Below are 20,328 nucleotides of genomic sequence, written 5' to 3' on the forward strand. Positions count from 1 at the left end.
CAAAGGTCCTAAAGCTCCAAGGGACTGACTGGTTTAGGTTTCATTCACCCCAGATTTCTGACTGTTTTCTTACCCCTTCCTTACATGTTGGGGAGCACAAGAGACTTGGTTGGAAAGTTTGTAAGGAGGACATTCTGATAAAAGGGAAGTGTGTGGGAGGCCTACTGCCCTGTTTACCAGAATGCAGACTTAGGGGAGACTGAGCGGAGTGTCAAAGGCGGTGCCCCTAATTATTCCCTGATCTTTGCAAACAAGTTTGTGTATATGCGGACCCCTGGGTGCTTACTGGAATCCTTATGCTTAACCCCTGGGTTCCCTTGCCTAGGGGACAGTGTAAACATATGTGTCCTCCCAAGGATCTCAACTAATCTAACACACAAGAGCCAAGAGTTTGTTTTGGTTTAATCACTTAACCTTTTGAAATTCCAAGGGACTCATTCATTATTTTGGAAGCGGGTAAGGGGAGGACACTAAGCATACCTCTCCTCTATCACCGGTGTTTCCACGGCCACTTCTAAAGCTGTCCGGGCTTCAGTGTAAGGGGGACACGAAGTACCTACACACCGCTCTCCGCCAAATCCAGTGCCTGTGATGGGGGGCAGAGACCATGGCGTGGAAAGATTACTGAATGTGCTGGGGGAGGGACCATGGCATGGAAAGATTACTGAATGTGTTGGGGGTAGGGGCTGTGACAGAAAAATTACTGATTGCTTTAAAGAAACAAGTGGTATGATATGCTCCAGCCATTTGTGACTCTGTTTACGTCCCCTTTGTACTTATGAACTTTTTATGAACTTATAATGAAATGCTTTGTAGTTGGTTTTTTCTTTTTTCTAACACTGTGTGATTTTGCTCTAAAGGATCATACTGCACCCTTGGTCTCTGCCACATGCTTCAAACCTTCCCAGAGGGGGAGGGTGCAGGCTGTGGTCAGCTGGACACCTTAATAAAGGCTCTTAAATGTAAATTCTGACTCGGTGGTCTATCTCGCTGAGCCAACCCATAAAATTTGGAGGCCCGCAGCGAGATACCCGGCAGGGAGGAGAGGGATCCCTTATTTAGGGCTGGACGCTCTCCCCCGGAAGAGAGGGAGGGACCTCCTATATAAGGTAGGAGGCTCTCCCCAGGAAGGACAGAGAGGGTCCCCTTATTTAGGACTGGAGGCTCTCCCCTGGAAGGGAGGAGAGGGACCCCCTCCCCTAGTCAAGGCAGGAGGCTCTCCCCCACTTGTTGCCGGGCACTCGGCTAGATACCGCACAGTTGTGGAAAACGACTACCAAGGAGGCCTCCAGTCCACCCAAAACTTTCAATTTGGAAACCGATCCACCTGGACTCTCAATCGAGGTAAGGACCGGTCGTTAAACTGGAATTGGGACGTCCCACGGAAGGACCTATACGGAGGGCTGGACGCAGCGGTACTCCTGGTCCTGACCCACGGCCACGACGGTGGCAGGGGTCCCTGGTTCGTGCGGCTGTAGGCTGCACAGGGTTTGTCTGTCTGATATTTGTTGTCTTGGTGTTTGTCAAAATGGGTCAAGGGTCGTCATCGTCTGCTTCTGTGTGCACCCCACTGCAATGTTTTTTGAACAATTTTCAGGACTTCAAGAAGCGAGCTGAAGGATATGGTCATGATGTTAATGCTTTTGATTCGCAGAAATTCTGTGAAAGGGAGTGGCCCACTTTGCAGGTGGGATGGCCAGACGTAGGGACTTATGATTTAACCGCTGCTTATCGGGTTCACCATGTTGTTTACGGCCGGCCGGGCCACCCCGACCAAATTCCCTATATTCAAGTGTGGGTCGATATTTTGACTGAAAAACCAAGGTGGTTACAGAGTTGTCAGAATAAAGAAGGGAAATTGGGACAGAGACAGACAGTCCTTTTGACCTCAGCCAAGAAGGGCAAAACTCCCCCTGTTTTGCAAGATACGGGTGAGGAGGCACTCCCCAGGGTCAGGCCTCCCCCATATGCTCCTCCCCCCACCGGTCCCATGGTGGCAAATGACTCCGGTCCGGAGCCGGAGCCCCTGTCTTCTCCACAGCCAGTTTCCTTTCGTCCGGAAAACGCAGTCCAGGGCCCGGCTCCGTTCTCCCCTTCTCTCATGAGGCAAGAGACAGCGTATGGAGAGGGAGAAAAGAGGGGGAGAAGCTGCGGGACCCTTCGGCATCCGCCAGTCCTGCAGCTCCCATGTTGCCATTAAGGCAAGCAGGCCCTCTGGATTTAGGTCCAGACGGGCAGCCTTTCATGGTTTATGTCCCCTTTTCTACCAGTGACCTATATAATTGGAGAGCCAGAATCCTTCTTTCTCCCAGAATCCACAGGGGTTGATCTCTCTTTTAGAGTCTGTGTTTTTTACCCATCAACCTACCTGGGATAACTGTCAACAGTTGATGCAAACTCTTTTCACTTCAGAGGAGAGAGAGAGTGTCAAGGCGGAAGGGAGGAGATTTGTGCTGGGTCCGGATGGGCAGCCTACCTCTGACCAAGACAGATTAGAGGCTGTGTTTCCCTCTAGGCGACCTAACTGGAATCCCAATAGTGAGAGGGGTAAGGAGGCTCTCGATCGGTATCACCAGACTCTATTGGGGGCCATCCGAGCTGGTTTTTTCGGAGACCCACAAACCTATCTAAGGCGACAGAGACAGTCCAGAGGCTTAAGGAGAGCCCGGCAGCTTTCCTTGAGAGGCTGTGCGAGGCCTATCAGGTATATACCCCCACTGACCCTGATGCCCCGGAAAATCGGAGGGCTGTCATTGTTGCATTTGTTTCCCAGTCAGCCCCAGATACTAGAAAAAAAATTACAGAAGTTAGAAGGCTTTGAGGGGAAATCAATCTCTGAGTTGGGTGAGGTGGCCCAGAAGGTTTTCAACAATTGGGAGGACCCGACGGTAGGTTTAAACACCCGGATGGCCAAGGTCCTCCTGGCCTTAAACGAGGGAAAAGCCCAAAGGGCCGGAGAGACAATAAGGGCAAAAAAAGCCTCCTGGAAAAAAAGAAGTCCAACCCCGGATTGGGAAAAATCAGTGTTCATTTTGCAAAAAGGAAGGACACAGGAGAAGGAGTGCCCTGAATGTGCGGGGGAGCCGAATCCTGTGCTGGTGGAGGAGGTGGATTAGGATTGTCAGGGCTCAGCTGGCCCCCAAGAGCCCAGGATAAGTGTGACAGTGGGGGGCCAAAGGGTGGACTTCCTTGTGGACACGGAAGTCACCTTCTCTGTCCTGCAACAGCCAGTGGGTCCAGGCTCTAAGACCAAAATCCCCATCAAAGGGGCAACTGGAAAAGTAAAATCCTACCCATGGACTAAAGGTCGGCTCAGTGACCTAGGAAACGGCTCAGTGACTCACTCATTTCTAGTAATGCCAGAGTGCCCGTACCCTTTGATAGGCCGGGACTTGCTGAGTAAATTACGGACCACACTCTCTTTTGAAGGGTCAGGGCCAGAGGTCAAGTTATAAGACCCAGGGACTGCGGGGATATATCTCCTGACATTGCCCTTACAGGAGGAACGTTTACTACATGAGGAGGAGCCTGGGGAAATCTCAGCAGATGCCTATCTCCAACAATTAAGACAGGCTATCCCGGGAGGTTGGGTGGAGGACAATCCGCCAGGGTTAGCTAAACACCGGCCTCCAATTGTAGTCCAGCTGACCAGCAGTGCCACCCCAGTCAGAGTCCGGCAATATCCAATGAGCCAGAAGGCGAGAGTGGGAATCCCCAAGCACATTAAGAGGCTGAAATCAGGATTCCTTGCCAATATGCTTGGAACACCCCCCTGTTGCCAGTACAGAAACCAGGGACTGAGGATTCAGGCCGGTGCAGGACTTAAGGGAAGTAAACAAGAGGGTTGAGACTATCCATCCTACGGTTCCGAACCCTTACACTCTTCTCAGCGTCCTCAAGCCAGAACACCGGTTCTATACTGTTTTAGACTTAAAGGATGCTTTTTTCTCCTTACCCCTGGCAAAGCAGTGTCAACCTATCTTCGCCTTTGAGTGGGTGGACCCGACAGAGGGAGAGTCTGGACAATTAACTTGGACTAGGTTGCCGCAAGGGTTTAAGAACTCACCCACTCTGTTCGATGAGGCCCTAAACCAAGACCTCCGGGAGTTCCATCAGGACCATCCACGGGAGACTCTGCTCCAATATGTCGATGACCTCCTACTGGCCACGGAGGAGGAACAGGACTGTAGACAGGCCGCTCGAGAGTTGCTGACCACCCTAGATTATTTGGGGTATAGGGTGTCAGGCAAGAAAGCTCAGCTATGCACTACCCGAGTGACATATTTGGGTTACAACATAGAAGGGGGTAGGCGAACTTTATCCAGTAGCAGAATAAAGGCCATCTTGTCAATCCCCAGGCCAACCACCAAAAGGCAAGTCCGGGAGTTCCTCGGGGCAGTGGGTTTTGGCAGGCTATGGATACTAGGTTTTGCAGAAATTGCAAGGCCATTATACTCTGCAACGGGGGGAAAGGAGACTGCCGTAGTCTGGACAGAAAAGGAAGAAGAGGCTTATAAGAGACTCAAAGAAGCCCTGGTAAGCGCCCCAGCACTCGCCCTGCCAGACTTAACCAAACCCTTCCAGCTATATGTAGCTGAGAACAAAGGGGTGGCGAAAGGGGTCCTCACGCAACCCCTAGGACCATGGCAACGCCCCGTAGCTTATCTCTCTAAGAGACTTGACCCAGTGGCCTCGGGATGGCCCAACTGCTTGAGAGCCATTGCAGCCACGGCCCTCCTGGTAAAGGAAGCCTCAAAGCTCACCTTTGGCAAAATCTCCAGGTAGTTGCCCCGGATGCAGGTGAGACCTTATTAAGGAGCCCCCCGGAGAGATGGATGTCCACCGCCCGCGTTACCCAGCACCAGGTGTTGCTGCTAGACCCACCGCGAGTCAGCTTCCTGAAAACGGCTGCCTGGAACCCGGCCACACTCCTCCCTGACGAGGAGGCAGAGCCCCCTTTGCATGACTGCGAGGAGACATTGACTGTCCTCACTTCCCTCTGAGAGGACCTCGTGGACCAGCCCCTGCAGAATCCGGATGAGACCCTCTACAGAGTCTACACGGACGGGAGCAGCTTCGTAGAAGGAGGTACCCGGTATGCGGGGGTGGCAGTGGTGACACAAAAGGAGATTCTCTAGGCACAGGCCTTAGGACGAGGCACCTCAGCCCAAAAGGCAGAACTAATAGCACTCACTCAGGCCCTCCGGTGGGGAAAAGGAAAAAGAGTGAACATTTTCACAGACAGTCGGTATGCTTTTGCCACAGTACATGTGCATGGAGCCTTTATCAGGAAAGAGGTCTCCTGACCTCAGGAGGAAAGGACATTAAAAACGCTTCTGAAATACTTAACCTCCTGGCAGCCACATGGGGACCCAAGGAGGTGGTGGTAATTCATTGCCGGGGGCACCAGAGGGGAAATAGCCCCCAAGCACAGGGAAATCGATTTGCAGACCAAACCACCAAGGAAGTGGCTAAAAGACCAGTAGGGCCCCTGGAGGTTCTCGTAGCCCTGCCAGCACAAAGGCTCCCAGAGAAGCCTACTTACCTACCGGAGGAGCAGAGGCTGGCTGAGAAGCTAAGGGCCCGGGAAGGAGAGGCTGGATGGCTAGTTCTGCCAGATGGGAGGCCTATAGTACCAGAAGCCCTGGGGTGGACCATCACTTCCCAGACCCACCAAAGAACCCACCTGGGGGGAACAAAGCTATCAGAACTACTGGGAAGAGAATTCTACATCCCAGGGCTCCAGAAAATATCCCAAGACTTGGCCAGAAGGTGCCAAGTATGTGCCCAGGTGAACCAAGGGCCCCCTCTTGTGGCCACGCCGGGGCAGCGATTCCGAGGTCAGAACCCCCGAGAACACTGGGAAGTGGACTTCACTGATACCAGGAGGACGAGGAGAATATAAGTACCTGCTGGTTTTTGTTGATACCTTCTCTGGATGGCCTGGGGCATACCCAACCAAGGCAGAGACAGCACAGGGAGTAGTTAGGAAACTCCTCACTGAAATTGTCCCCCGGTTTGGCCTGCCACTGTATGTGGGGTCCGACAATGGTCCAGCGTTTATCGCCAAAGTTACACAATCCATAGTTAAGGCCCTGAGAGTAACTTGCAAATTACATTGCGTTTATAGACCACAGAGTTCTGGACAGGTAGAGAGGATGAATCGGACCTTAAAGGAAACATTAACTAAATTAAAATTAGAGACTGGAGAAAACTGGGTAAGTCTCCTTCCTTTTGCCCTCCTCAGAGCTAGGTGTACCCCGTATATAAAAGGACTCACCCCTTTTGAAATTACGTTTGGCAGTCCGCCACCTCTTCTTCCCCACATAAGGGAGGAAGAAATTGCCTGGCTGTCTACCCGAAATTTGCTTAAGTCCTTACAGGCTTTGCAGAGCAGCGCCAGGTCGGCACGAGTGGTGAGAGCGGTACGAGAGGAGGACGCACCGAGAACCAGTCCAACGCAGCCTGCCTTCTCTCCGGGTGACCTCGTCTGGGTGAAACGCCACACCCCTGGCAGCCTGGAACTTAGATGGGATGGACCCTACCAGGTGGTGCTGAGCACTCCAACCGCCATCAAAGTTGCAGGAAAAAGGCACTGGATCCATCGTACACAGGTTAAGAAGGCGAAAGACAGCGTCGAGGGATGGCGGGTCCAGAGGACCGGAGACCCGTTAAAGGTCAGACTCACTCGGTGTTCATCCTGACTCTTCTCGTCTGCATGCAGCCAGGATTGGGAAATCCCCATTCAGCCAAGAATTACTCTTGGGAGCTCACACGTACTATTGATGGGACTGTTATAGGCTCTGTTGTAGGAGTAGGGGCGCCTGTTATCCAGACAGATCTCTGCAAACCTTTTGGAAAAAATTGGGGAAATTCCCATGGCCAAACCATATCGACCAGGTATGGCTGGGGGACCAACCCTGGGTCACTGGAATTGAGTTATGGGTGCGGAAACTTGGCCCTAGAGCAAGGATTATGGCATGCACACTGAACATTATGTCTGCCCCCTGGAAGCGGGTAGTGCCTGTGGAGGAGAGGGCGACTTCTATTGTGCCTCTTGGGGCTGTGAGACTCTAGCCCTGTGGAAAAAACCTCCCACCGACAAGCTCCTCCGTCTGACCAGAGAGGTTCGACCTGGGGCCCCAAAGAAGAACTGCACTGTCGGAGATTGCAACCCCGTCATCCTCATACCTCTTGCCTGGTGGACTGACCAACGGGAAGGGGGAAAAACGTGGGGGCTAAGACTCTATGTCAGCGGCCGAGACCCTGGCCAGCTCTTCACCATTCAGCGCCGGACTCTTCCCTGGTGGCTCAACCGATTGGCCCCTTGCGTCCCCTAGACAAACAAAAGAGGCCGAGCTTGCCACAGCACCCAGCCCCAGCAAAACCTCCTGGTTCCCCTGAGTCACAAAAGCCTGGGAACCCCAGCCCTGCTCCACCTGCAGCTGCAACCTCGCCAGCCATTGGGAACCTACAACAGCTTTTAGGAGCAGGTGCAGGAAGACCAAACCAGCAGCTGCTGGGAACTCTGGACTTAATGTTTTCTTTCCTGAATCGCACCTCCCCAAACCTGACCGCGGATTGCTGGCTGTGCCTTAACCCTGAACCCCCTTATTATGTTGGGATAGGGGCGGAGGCCCAGCTTGGGAAGGGTGCCTCTGCCATCAGGAACCTTTCGGCAGAAAGTCTGCCGGACGGACTGGGTATTGGGGACACAAACAACCAGGACTCACTCTTGGGGACCTCCTGAACCCAGGACCTTGTGTGTACCCTAGGAACTACTCCCTTAGCAGTTCCACTTATACAGATCTATGTAATTCATCTATCATACTTCCAAAGAATTATACAGGAGAGACCCCTACCTACTTAGTAGCTCCGGGGGGGACTTGGTGGGCACGTACAACTGGTATAACCCCTTGCATCTTCTCTCCAGTCCTCCAGCATCCGACGAACCCTGGACTATGCATTCTAACTCATATCCTCCCACAGGTGTACTACTATTCGGGAGAAGGGGGCCGAGAACATTGAAACCTCGAACCCAAGAGGGTTAGAAGGGCCCCCATCCGAGTCCCCCTTCTTATGGGAATAGGACTAGCAAGATCCACGGCCGTCGAAACAGCCGCCCTAGCAACTGGCCACCAAAATTATAAAGAGTTAAGCAGGCAGACAGATAAAGATTTAAGCACTCTTGAGAAATCTGTTAGCCAACTGGAGGACTCCTCAGTTCACCTGAAGAGGTGGTGTTGCAAAACAGAAGAGGCCTAGATCTGCTTTTCCTAAAGCAGGGAGGCCTGTCTGGCCCCAGGGGAAACTTGCTGTTTCTACACCAACCACTCAGGGGTAATCAGGGAAAGCCTTAGTCAGCTGCAAAAACGGCTGGCCAACCGAGAAGAGGCAAGAAGGGCAGAAGGAAATTGGAATGAGAATTTATTTTCCTGGTCTCCCTGGCTAACTACCCCGCTCTCCGCACTGGCAGGACCAGTCATTATACTCCCCCTGGGGCTAATATTTGGCCCCTGCATTGCCAGATGCCTCCTCAACTTCATACAAAATCGAATACAGGCTGTAAAGTTAATGGTTTTACACACCCAATACTCCAGAATCTTAGAGGAGGACACTGAATCAAAGATCTGATTCGGACATAAGACGAGTAGGGAATGTGCTAGAGTGAGGGACTGAGCCATGGAAGGGTTATAAAATGTTACAGAATGTGCTAAGGGAAGGAAATGAAACATGAGAAACTGAATGTGCTGGGAGGGGGGACTGACATATGGAGAGGGATTGTGTCAGGTTATGAAGAAGGATTGTGTAAGGGTTAGAGACCATGGAAGAGAAATTGCTAGACTGTTTTAGAAAAACAATGTGGAGACGGAAGATGGCGGCGATATAGGCAGACGCGTCCCAGGTTGTGTCCCGGAGCAAATGGAGTGAGCAGCTGAAACTAGTAACACTCACACCGAATTGGCGAAATTGCTCAGCTGGTGAGAGGGTTTGCAGCCGGGAAGAGCAGAACTCCCCTGGAAAGGTAAAAAAACCAGCGATTTGGGCAGGAAAGTTTGCCAGACCTCTGAGCCCAGAGAGTCGGAGGGAGACCACGTGGCAGACAGCCGCGTCCCTTGGGACAGGCACAGCCCCTGACGGGGGGGAAAGGAGAACCGCGGGATTCCTGGCGCCGCCGGGGGAATTGAGATCTGGGTTCTGTGATCACGGAGGACTGAGCCTAAAGGGGGCAGCCTGAAGAGCTGACCTGACCATGCAGTCCCGGTAAGAGAAGAAGCTTACAGAAACCAAGCCTTCCCCGTTTCCGCGGCCGGCGTTTGTTTGTTTGTTTTCACTGAATCCTGTTCATGGGACATTTTGGATACAGACACTCACCTGTGCTGAAGAGAGGGAGAGTGTGCGGAGGAGCGGAATCTGGGGAGAGACTGGGGAAAGAGGGGGAGCCGGGAGAGGTGGCAGTGAATTGAGTGCTGAGACACCCCTGAGCCCAGGACTGGGGCAGCCATCCTCTCCGGAGAGTGAGACTCCACCCACCAGCCCCCAGGCAAGGAGCACAGCCACACCCAGATTCCACCCTGTACGAGATCAAGGATTAAGATAACCTGATCAGTCCCTGGGAGTTAACAGGGTCTGGCCTATAGAGGGATTTTCAATCCCAGCAACAACATAGCACCGGTAACTAACTATTATGCAGTCAGCTCTGGGCAGTGAACTTCCACTGGACAGAGAGGCCCTATAGCCTCAGAGGCCAACCCCAGAACACTGCCACCCAGAGGCTGACCCACAAACTGACTCTTTGCTAAACACAAAATAAGGCAGTCTGGGAAATAAATGCGGCATGCTTTAAAATAAGGACTGTGGTTTACAACACAGAGGAACAGTATATCACAGGGAAACTCAACACTCTCCTGAATACCTGGAAGGTCTAAGGCGAGCCACACTGAAGAATAGAAGAAAGGAAGGACCTTCACTACTGCAATTTTTTTTTTCTTTTTTCACTTTTTAACTAAGAAACCAATTTTTTTTCTTTTTTTTTTTTCCTGTTCTTTTTTTTTTTCTTTTCTTCTTTTTCCATCACCTGATTTTACCCTTTTAATTACTACCTTCTTATTTTTAACCAGTATTATTACTGCTACCATTTTACCATTTTTTAAAGTGCCATTTTATTTTCTCTTTATTTTATTTTGGGATTAGTGTTCTCCATTCTATTTTCATCGTTATATTATTGGTTGTTTCTAGGTTGCATTCATATCCAGGGAGCTGTTGCTGGAATTTGTTGGGATTAATGGCTGTTCTATAGAAGTATTCTCCTCATATAAAAAGTCTCTTCCCCTCTTCCACTTCATTCTCTCTTTTCGCTCTTTTTTTTTTTTTCTCTTTTCTTTTCTCGCTTTTATTTTCCCCCCTCCTTTTTCCCAATTTCATTTTTGCACTCCTTTTTTTGGTCCCTACTTTTCTTTTCTTTTTTCCCTTTTATCTTTTTCTCTTCCTTCTTCCTTATCCCCTAATTCTCTTAATTCAGGTGGTCACCTTTATTTGGGGTTATTAATATCGTGAATATATTTGTGTATAGTGCCTGGTACGTGGTGCCTTGTTGTGTTGTATTTTGTGCCTTTAAATCAACGCAGCAGATCCAAGCAACAGCAACCTCCTGAGCACCACATCCTCTGCTGAGGAACAGCAGCTGTACGTGAAACCTCGCCCCACCAGCCAGAAGAGCCACCACAGCTGTGAACAGCACCCACCAGAGGAGCTGCTGCCAACTGAAGAGCAGCTGCTGGAGAACCAAGATGGCGGCATAGGTTAACGCCGGAGTTTGCTGCTTTGAACAACTACTTCAAAAGTAAAACTAAAAGACGGAAGGGACATCACCCAGAACCGCAGGAACGCTGGCTGAGTGGAAGTCCTACAACTAGGAGGAAAGAGAAACGCATACGGACACTCAGAGGAGGCGCAGTGCTGAAGTCAAATTCTGAGGTGCGGAGTGCGGGAAGCGGACTGGCGGCGGAGGGCGAGGTTGTTGTTTTCAATCGGGAGGGAGTTGCAGACTCTGAGCTCCAGATACAGGCGAGTCTTTAGGGACCCAGACTCAAACGGGACTGTCTGGCTTCAGTCAGAGCGAGTGCAGCTTTCTCTCCCAGCTTTGCAGGGGGTGCTGGGACTCAGAGAGGCAGAGCCCCTGGGGACAGGACTGAGAGCCGCCATAACTGCTCTCTCCAGCCCACCCTGTTGATCCTGTGCGACCCACCGGCCCCGCCCAAGCCCTGCACAGAGGCATTTGCCGGATAGCCTCAGGCAAAGGCTAGATTAGCACCTCCCTAGAGGACAGAAGTTCTCTCACTGCTGACACAGCTGATTCTCATAGCCACTTGGCCTGGAGGTCAAACCCTCCCTGGGATTAGCTATAACAATCAAGGTTTAACTATAAGACTGCGAACAAAGACCACTAGGGGGTGCACCAAGGAAGCATAACAAAATGTGGAGACAAAGAAACAAGACAAAATTGTCAAAGGAAGATATAGAGTTCAGAACCACACTTTTAAGGTCTCTCAAGAACTGTTTAGAAGCCGCCGATAAACTTAATGAGATCTACAACAAAACTAATGAGACCCTCGATGTTATGTTGGGGAACCAACTAGAAATTAAGCATACACGGACTGAAACAACGAATATTATACAGACTCACGACAGCAGACCAGAGGAGTGCAAGAATCAAGTCAATGATTTGAAATGCGAGGAAGCAAAAAACACCCAACCGGAGGGGCGGAATGAAAAAAGAATCCAAAAATGCGAGGATAGTGTAAGGAGCCTCTGGGACAGCTTCAAGCGTACCAACCTCAGAATTATAGGGGTGCCAGAAGATGAGAGAGAGCAAAATATTGAAAACCTATTTGAAGAAATAATGACAGAAAACTTCCCCCACCTGGTGAAAGAAATGGACTTACAGGTCCAAGAAGCGCGGAGAACCCCAAACAAAAGGAATCCAAAGAGGACCACACCAAGACACATCATAATTAAAATGCCAAGAGCAAAAGACAAAGAGAGAATCTTAAAAATAGCAAGAGAAAGAAACTCAGTTATCTACAAGGGAATACCCATACGACTGTCAGCTGATTTCTCAACAGAAACTTTGCAGGCCAGAAGGGAATGGCAAGAAATATTCAAAGTGATGAATACCAAGAACCTACAACCAAGATTACTTTATCCAGCAAAGCTATCATTCAGAATTGAAGGTCAGATAAAGAGCTTCACAGATAAGGAAAAGCTAAAGGAGTTCATCACCACCAAACCAGGATTATATGAAATGCTGAAAGGTATCCTTTAAGAAGAGGAAGAGGAAGAAAAAGGTAAAGATACAAATTATGAACAACAAATATGCATCTATCAACAAGTGAATCTAAGAATCAAGTGAATAAATAATCTGATGAACAGAATGAACTGTTGATTATAATAGAATCAGGGACATAGAAAGGGAATGGACTGACTATTCTTGGGGGGGAAAGGGGTGTGGGAGATTCGGGAAGAGACTGGACAAAAATCGTGCACCTATGGATGAGGACAGTGGGTGGGGAGTGAGGGTGGAGGGCGAGGCGGGAACTGGGTGGAGGGGAGTTATGGGGGGGAAAAAAGAGGAACAAATATAATAATCTGAACAATAAAGATTTAATTTAAAAAAAAAAAAGAGCAGCTGCTAACGCAACCGCCCGAAGAGCAACCACAGACCATGGAGTCACTGCCACCAAGGGAGCAACCACTGAACGACTCAACGTCTAGATATGTCAGTGAGATGAAACATGGGTAGACAAAGAAACCCCCAAAGGAAAGAGAAGGAGGCCTCTCCAGAAAAGCAGCTAAGTAATACAGAGGCATGACACATGACAGATAAAGAATTCAGAATAAGGGTCCTAGAGTGCATAAACCGGATGGAGGAAAAAATCGACAACCTCTGCAAGAAGCAAGAAGAAACAGATGAAAAAATCGATAACATATGGAAGAAGCTAGAAGAAACAGATTAAAAAATCAATAACATATGGAAGAAGCTAGAAGAAACAGATGAAAAAATCAACAACTTAAGTAAGACCCAAGAAGAAATGAAGAGTGATATAGCTGCAATGAAAAACTCTATTGAAAGTATCAACAGTAGACTAGGAGAAGCGGAGGACCGAATTAGTGAATTAGAAGACAAGGAAGCAAAACACACCCAAAATATACTGCAATTGGAGAAAAAAATTAAAAGACAGGAGGAGAGCCTAAGGGAGCTTTGGGACAACATGAAACGAAACAACATATGAATAATAGGAGTACCAGAACAACAGAAGGATGAACAAGGATTAGAAAACCTACTCGAAGAAATAATATTAGAAAACTTTCCTGAGGTGGGGAAGAAAAAAGTCACACAAGCCCAGAGAGTCCCAAACAAGGTGAACCCGAAAAGAAGCACACCAAGACACATCATAATCACCATGGCAAATGTTCAGGACAAAGAGAGACTCTTACAGGCTGCAAGAGAGAGACGGAAAGTTACATACAAGGGATCTCCCATTAGATTGTCAAATGATTTCTCAACAGAAACATATCAGGCCAGAAAAGAATGGACGGAAATTTACAAAGTGATGCAAAGCAAAGGACTGAATCCAAGAATACTCTATCCAGCATGGCTATCATTCAAAATTGAAGGGGAAATAAGAAGCTTCACAGACAAAAAAAGGCTAAGGGAGTTTGTCACCACCAAGCCAGCAATGCAAGGAATGCTAAATGGACTGGTATAAAAATAAGAAATAAAAAGCTCAGAAAGAAAACAGCCACACAAAAAAAAGAAATGGCTACAAACAAGTACCTTTCAATAATAACTTTAAACGTAAACGGACTAAATGCTCCTAACAAAAGACATCGAGTGGCTGAATGGATAAAAAAACATGACCCAAACATCTGCTGTCTACAAGAAACCCACCTCATTAGAAGGGACTCACACAGACTGAAAGTGAAAGGATGGAAAAATATCTTTCAGGCAAATGGAAAGGAAAAGAAAGCTGGGGTAGCAATACTTATATCGGACAAAATAGACCTCAAAGTGAAGGCCATAACAAGAGATAAGGAAGGCCACTTCATAATACTAAAGGGATCAATACAACAAGAAGATATAACCCTGGTAAACATATATGCACCCAATGTAGGAGCACCCAAATTCATAAAAAAACTCCTGGAAGATATCAAAGGAGAGATCGACAACAATACAATCATAGTAGGAGACTTTAATACACCACTGACAGCACTGGATAAGTCCTCTAGACAAACAATCACCAAAGATACAGCAATCCTAAATGACTCACTAGATCAGATGGACTTAATAGACATCTTCAGAACACTTCACCCCAAAGCCAGGGAATACACATTCTACTGAAATGCTCATAAGACATATTCAAAAATAGACCATATATTGGGTCACAAGCAAAGTATCCCCAAATTCAAGAAGATTGAAATCATAAAAAGCGTCTTCGCAGACCACGATGGCATAATGCTAGAAATAAACTACAATAAAAACAACCCAAAATACTCAAACACCTGGAAGCTGAATAGCATGCTATTAAATATTGATTGGGTTACCAATGAGATCAAAGAAGAAATTAAAAACATACTGGAAACTAATGACAATGAAAACACAACAATCCAAAACCTATGGGACACAATGAAAGCAGTCCTGAGAGGGAAGTTTATAGCTCTACAGGCCTATCTCAAAAAACAAGAAAAAATGGTAGTAAATCATCTAACTCTACAACTCAAAGAATTAGAAAGACAGCAACCAGAAAACCCCAGAGTGAGCAGAAGGAAGGAGATAATAAAGATTAGAGCAGAAATAAATGACATAGAGACCAAAAAAACAACACAGAAAATCAATGAAACCAAGAGCTGGTTCTTTGAAAGGATAAACAAGATTGACAAACCTCTAGCTAGACTCACCAAGAAGCAGAGAGAGAGGACCCAAATAAATAAAATCAGAAACGATAGAGGCGAAATAACAGACCCCACAGAAATACAAATGATTGTTAAAAAATACTATGGACAGCTCTACTCCAACAAACTAGACAACCTGGAGGAAATGGACAAATTCCTAGAAAAATACAACATTCCAAAACTCAATCAGGAAGAATCTAAAAATCTCAACAGGCCAATAACTATGGAAGAAATTGAAGCAGTCATCAAAAAGCTTCCACCAAACAAAAGCCCAGGACCAGACGGCTTCACAGGGGAGTTTTACCAAACATTCAAGGAAGAACTAAAACCTATCCTCCTCAGACTACTACAAAAAATTCAAGAGGAAGGAACACTTCCAAGCTCATTCTATAAAGCCAGCATGACCCTAATACCAAAACCAGGTAAAGACAACACAATGAAAGAGAATTACAGGCCAATATCCCTCATGAACATAGATGCCAAAATCCTCAACAAAATCTTAGCAAATCGGATCCAGCAGTACATCAGAAAGATCATACACCATGACCAAGTAGGATTTATCCCAGGGATGCAAGGATGGTACAATATCCGCAAATCAATAAACGTGATGCATCACATAAACAAATTGAAAGAAAAAAACCACATGGTCATATCAATTGATGCAGAAAAAGCATTTGACAAAATTCAACACCCATTTTTGATAAAAACTCTCAGCAAGGTGGGAGTAGAAGGATCATACCTCAACATAATAAAAGCCATATATGACAGGCCCACAGCCAACATCATACTCAACGGACAAAAACTAACACCATTTCCCCTAAGAACAGGAACAAGACAGGATGCCCCCTCTCATCACTCCTGTTCAACATAGTACTGGAAGTGTTAGCCATTGCAATTCGGCAAGAAGAAGAAATAAAAGGCATCCAAATTGGAAAAGAGGAAGTAAAACTGTCCTTATTTGCAGACAACATGATATTATACATACAAAACCCTAGAGATTCCATCAAAAAGCTATTAGACTTAATACATGAATTTGGCAATGTAGCAGGATACAAAATTAACCCCAAGAAATCTGAGGCATTTCTATACACCAATAGTGAACTTTCAGAAAGAGAGATTATAAAAACAATCCCGTTTACCATTGCACCAAAAAAATTAAGCTACCTAGGAATAAACTTAACTAAAGAGGTAAAAGACCTCTACTCAGAAAACTACAGGACGTTGAAAAAAGACATAGAGGAAGACATAAACAGATGGAAGAACATACCGTGTTCATGGATTGGTAGAATCAACATCATTAAAATGTCCATACTACCCAAAGCAATCTATAAATTCAACGCACTTCCCATTAAAATACCAACGGCATACTTCAGAGATCTAGAACGAACTCTCCAAAAATTCATCTGGAATAAAAAAAGACCCCGAATAGCTGCAACAATCCTGAAAAAGAACAAAGTAGGTGGGATCTCAATACCAGATATCAAGTTGTATTACAAAGCCACTGTTCTCAAAACTGCCTGGTACTGGCACAAGAATAGGCATATAGATCAATGAAATAGAATAGAGAGCCCAGAAATCGGCCCGAACAAATATGCTCAATTAATATTTGACAAAGGAGGCAAGAACATACAATGGAGCCAAGATAGTCTCTTCAATAAATGGTGTTGGGAAAATTGGACAGATACCTGCAAAAAAATGAAACTAGACCACCAACTTACACCATACACAAAAATAAACTCAAAATGGATAAAGGACTTAAATGTACGACAGGAAACCATAAAAATTCTAGAAGATTCCAAAGGCAACAAAATCTCAGACATATGCCGAAGCAATTTCTTCACTGATACAGCTCCTAGGGCACTTGAAACTAAAGAAAAAATGAACAAATGGGACTACATCAAAATAAAAAGCTTCTGCACAGCAAAAGAAACCATCAACAAAACAACGAGAAAACCCACTGTGTGGGAAAACATATTTGCCAATGACATATCTGATAAGGGCCTAATCTCCAAAACTTATAGGGAACTCATACAACTTAACAAAAGGAAGATAAACAATCCAATCAAAAAATGGGCAAAGGACCTAAATAGACACCTTTCAAAAGAGGACATTCAGAAAGCCAAGAGACATATGAAAACATGCTCAAAGTCACTAATCATCCGAGAGATGCAAATCAAAACAGCAATGAGGTACCATCTCACACCTGTCAGACTGGCTATCATCAACAAATCAACAAACGACAAGTGCTGGAGAGGATGTGGAGAAAAAGGAACACTTGTGCACTGCTGGTGGGAATGCAGACTGGTGCAGCCACTATGGAAGACAGTATGGAGTTTCCTTAAAAAACTGAAAATGGAACTCCCATTTGACCCTGTGATCCCACTTCTAGGAATATATCCCAAGAAACCAGAAACACCAATCAGAAAGGATATATGCACCCCTATGTTCATAGCAGCACAATTCACCATAGCTAAGATCTGGAAACAGCCTAAGTGCCCATCAATAGATGAATGGATTAGAAAACTGTGGTACATCTACACGATGGAATACTATGCTGCTCTAAAAAGGAAGGAACTCTTACCATTTGCAACGTCATGGATGGAACTGGAGAGCATTATGCTAAGTGAAATAGGCCAGTCAATAAAGGAAAAATACCACATGATCTCACTCATTCATGGACAATAGAGACCATTATAAACTTTTGAACAATAATAGATACAGAGGCAGAGCTGCCTCAAACAGATTGTCAAACTGCAGCGGGAAGGCCGGGGAGGGTTGTGGGGCAGGAGGTAGGGAGGTAAGAGATCAACTAAAGGACTTGTATGCATGCATATAAGCATAACCAATGGACATAAGACACTGGGGGATAGGGGAGGCTAGGGGACTGTCTAGGGTGGGGGGATAAAATGGATACATATGTAATACCCTTTGTAATACTTTAAGCAATAAAAAAAGAAAAAAAAAGAATGAGGGACATAGAAAGGGAATGGACTGACTATTCTTGGGGGGGAAAGGGGTGTGGGAGATGCGGAAAGAGACTGGACAAAAATCATGCACCTATGGATGAGGACAGTGGGTGGGGAGTGAGGGCGGAAGGTGGGGCGGGAACTGGGAGGAGGGGAGTTATGGGGGGAAAAAAGAGGAACAACTGTAATAATCTGAACAATAAAGATTTAAGAGAAAAAAATTAAAAAAAAAAGAAAAACAATGTGTTATGATACGCTCCAGCGAGGTGTGACTCTGTTTACCTCCCCTTTGTACTTACGAACTTTTTATGAACTTCTAATGAAATGCTTTCTGGTTGGTTTTTTCTTTTTTTCTAACACTGTGTGATTTTGCTCTAAAGGATCATACTGCACCCTTGGTCTCTGCCACATGCTTCAGACCTTCCCAGAGGGGGAGGGTGCGGGCTGTGGTCTGGTGTCCAGCGTAATAAAGTCTCTTAAATGTAAATTCTGAGTCGGTGGTCTATCTCGCTGAGCCAACCCATAACAGGTCTATCTCGCTATTGAACCCATGAGTGCCCTCACTGTTCCGCAAGGCATCGCAGTGCCATTTAACCAGGGGGCACTCCGCTCGGGCGGAGACTTGCTTCCCTTGGTCTTCAGAACACTGTTTCTCCGGCCCTGCCCTTCCCTCTTACTTCTCTTCCTCCCCGGCCCTCGCTGCCCAGTGCCGTCTGGGGTGCTGCCTCCCCCGCCCGCCAGACTCACCTGCCGCACTTCCACTTCGCGTTTCCCTTTGTGACCCGCAAGGAAAGGCCGCCGGCGCTCCTCGGGCTCCCTCCGGCGCGGCCCGGGGACGGGTCTAGCCCTGAACTTCTGAGGGGCCCGCGGCCGCCTCGCAGACGGTGACGGGCACACGGGTGCGCCCAGCGCGCACCAACCCCACCAGCCGGGCGCGCGCCCCCATCACCGGAAGCTCCGTCCTGGAGACCCGCCCTCGTGGGCGGGGCTACCTCCTCCCGCCGCGTGACAGGCAAAGCCCGACCCCGCGGCCAGGCTGCTTTAGGCGCTCGGCGGGACCCTGGGGCTGTGGGGACCGGAAGGGAAGCCCCAGGTCCTCGGGGGCGGTGCTACCCCGTCCTGCCCGGTCAGAGTCCGAGCTGCGAGCCCTGGTCTGTGCAGTGAGTGCTGGTGGTCTGGGGTGTTGTTGTTAGAAATGCTCCGAAAAGGCGCCACGGAACTGGAGAATCACTTGGCAAGGCAGATGTACTTCTCCGAAAGCTGCAAGGCCAACGGGAAAATGTTCGGGCCGAGCACACCGAAGGGGAAGCCCGCCGTCCGCGTCTCTGACTCATGGCTCACCCCCAATCCACCTCTGATTGGCTTAAGGGCGTGGCTTCCCAATCTGGCGCGAATCGCGAATTCCAGGTCCAATGGAGTACCAGCAAATGGGGCTTAACTTAGTACAAGGAGGTGGAACAATAGCAACAAAGTTGATCTAAGGCTTTATAAGGAGGAAGTGAAGTTAGTAATGTTAACGTAAAAAACCATTGAGAGAATTTTAGTGAGTTTGAGCCAAACTGTCCACATATGTGGGGAAGCAGAACCTCAACAGACTGAGATAATGCTCCCGAGAATGGAGGGGTTACATTTGAATTTATACATTTGCAATCAAAGGAGGGATGTGGGTGGGTTACCTCCTTAGTGACAGATCAAGGAGGAGGGATAAAGCAAAGCAGGGGAAACCCCTGGGATTGGATAAAAAGTAAAATGATGGACACAGAATTAGATGGGTGCAGGATCAATTCACATGATAATGAGGGAATTGGGGTATCTGTCCTGGCACCCAGCACATTTGGTTGTGCCCCAGGGGCTGCAGAAAAAGGGAAGTTACAAGTTACCCAGACATTTCAAGGGTATGTTATCATAGATGCAAAGAGACACATAGGCTCAGTTAAGGTAAAGGTTGACCTTGTGAGTGAAGATACAGGCCTAGGAGGTAACTGCCCACCATAACTGCTTTTAAAGTTTAATTACATTCCATCCAATGTGGTTACTTTAGGTCTCTGAGTTTGCAAGACTGCCATGCAGGCCTCCCTGAGCTGGTCAGGTCAGCATGTGGCCCCTTTCGCCCTCAGTCTGCTGCCCAGGCCACGTTAACCAGGCTCTGTGACAACTCTGAGCTTGCCTCTGCTCCTTCAGTGGGTCTGCCTGGCCTCAGGCTGAGGAGGGCTTTGCAGTGTGGGAGTTGTTGTAATGTACCCCGCGAATCACAGAAGGACGCCTCAAGAAGTCGAATTAAAGAGTCACATTTATTGCAATCCGGGACTATGAGGGGGCATTCCCAAATCTCATAGCAATAAGATCGTGGCAAAACCAGACTTATATAGGCAAAAATCACAAAGGTATTGATTACATCCCAGGGTTTGGA

The 20,328-nt window shown here is 47.6% G+C and overlaps 1 protein-coding gene across 3 annotated transcripts in view; it reads right to left on the bottom strand.

The window, feature by feature from the left end:
* Nucleotides 1-19,052, bottom strand: part of LOC132240876 (zinc finger protein OZF-like) — a 56,229-nt gene extending 37,177 nt beyond the window's left edge. For 2 of the 3 annotated variants that reach the window (XM_059708670.1, XM_059708671.1), the window contains exon 1: nt 18,666-19,051. The gene's annotated coding sequence lies outside the window, so the exon portion shown is untranslated. Of the gene's footprint in view, nt 1-18,665 lie in introns of all 3 variants that reach the window. The other variant, XM_059708672.1, reaches the window with a different exon arrangement.
* Between the last annotated feature and the right edge of the window lie 1,276 nt (nt 19,053-20,328).

Source organism: Myotis daubentonii, chromosome 9, assembly GCF_963259705.1.
Source record: "Myotis daubentonii chromosome 9, mMyoDau2.1, whole genome shotgun sequence".
Classification (NCBI taxonomy): Eukaryota; Metazoa; Chordata; class Mammalia; order Chiroptera; family Vespertilionidae; genus Myotis; species Myotis daubentonii.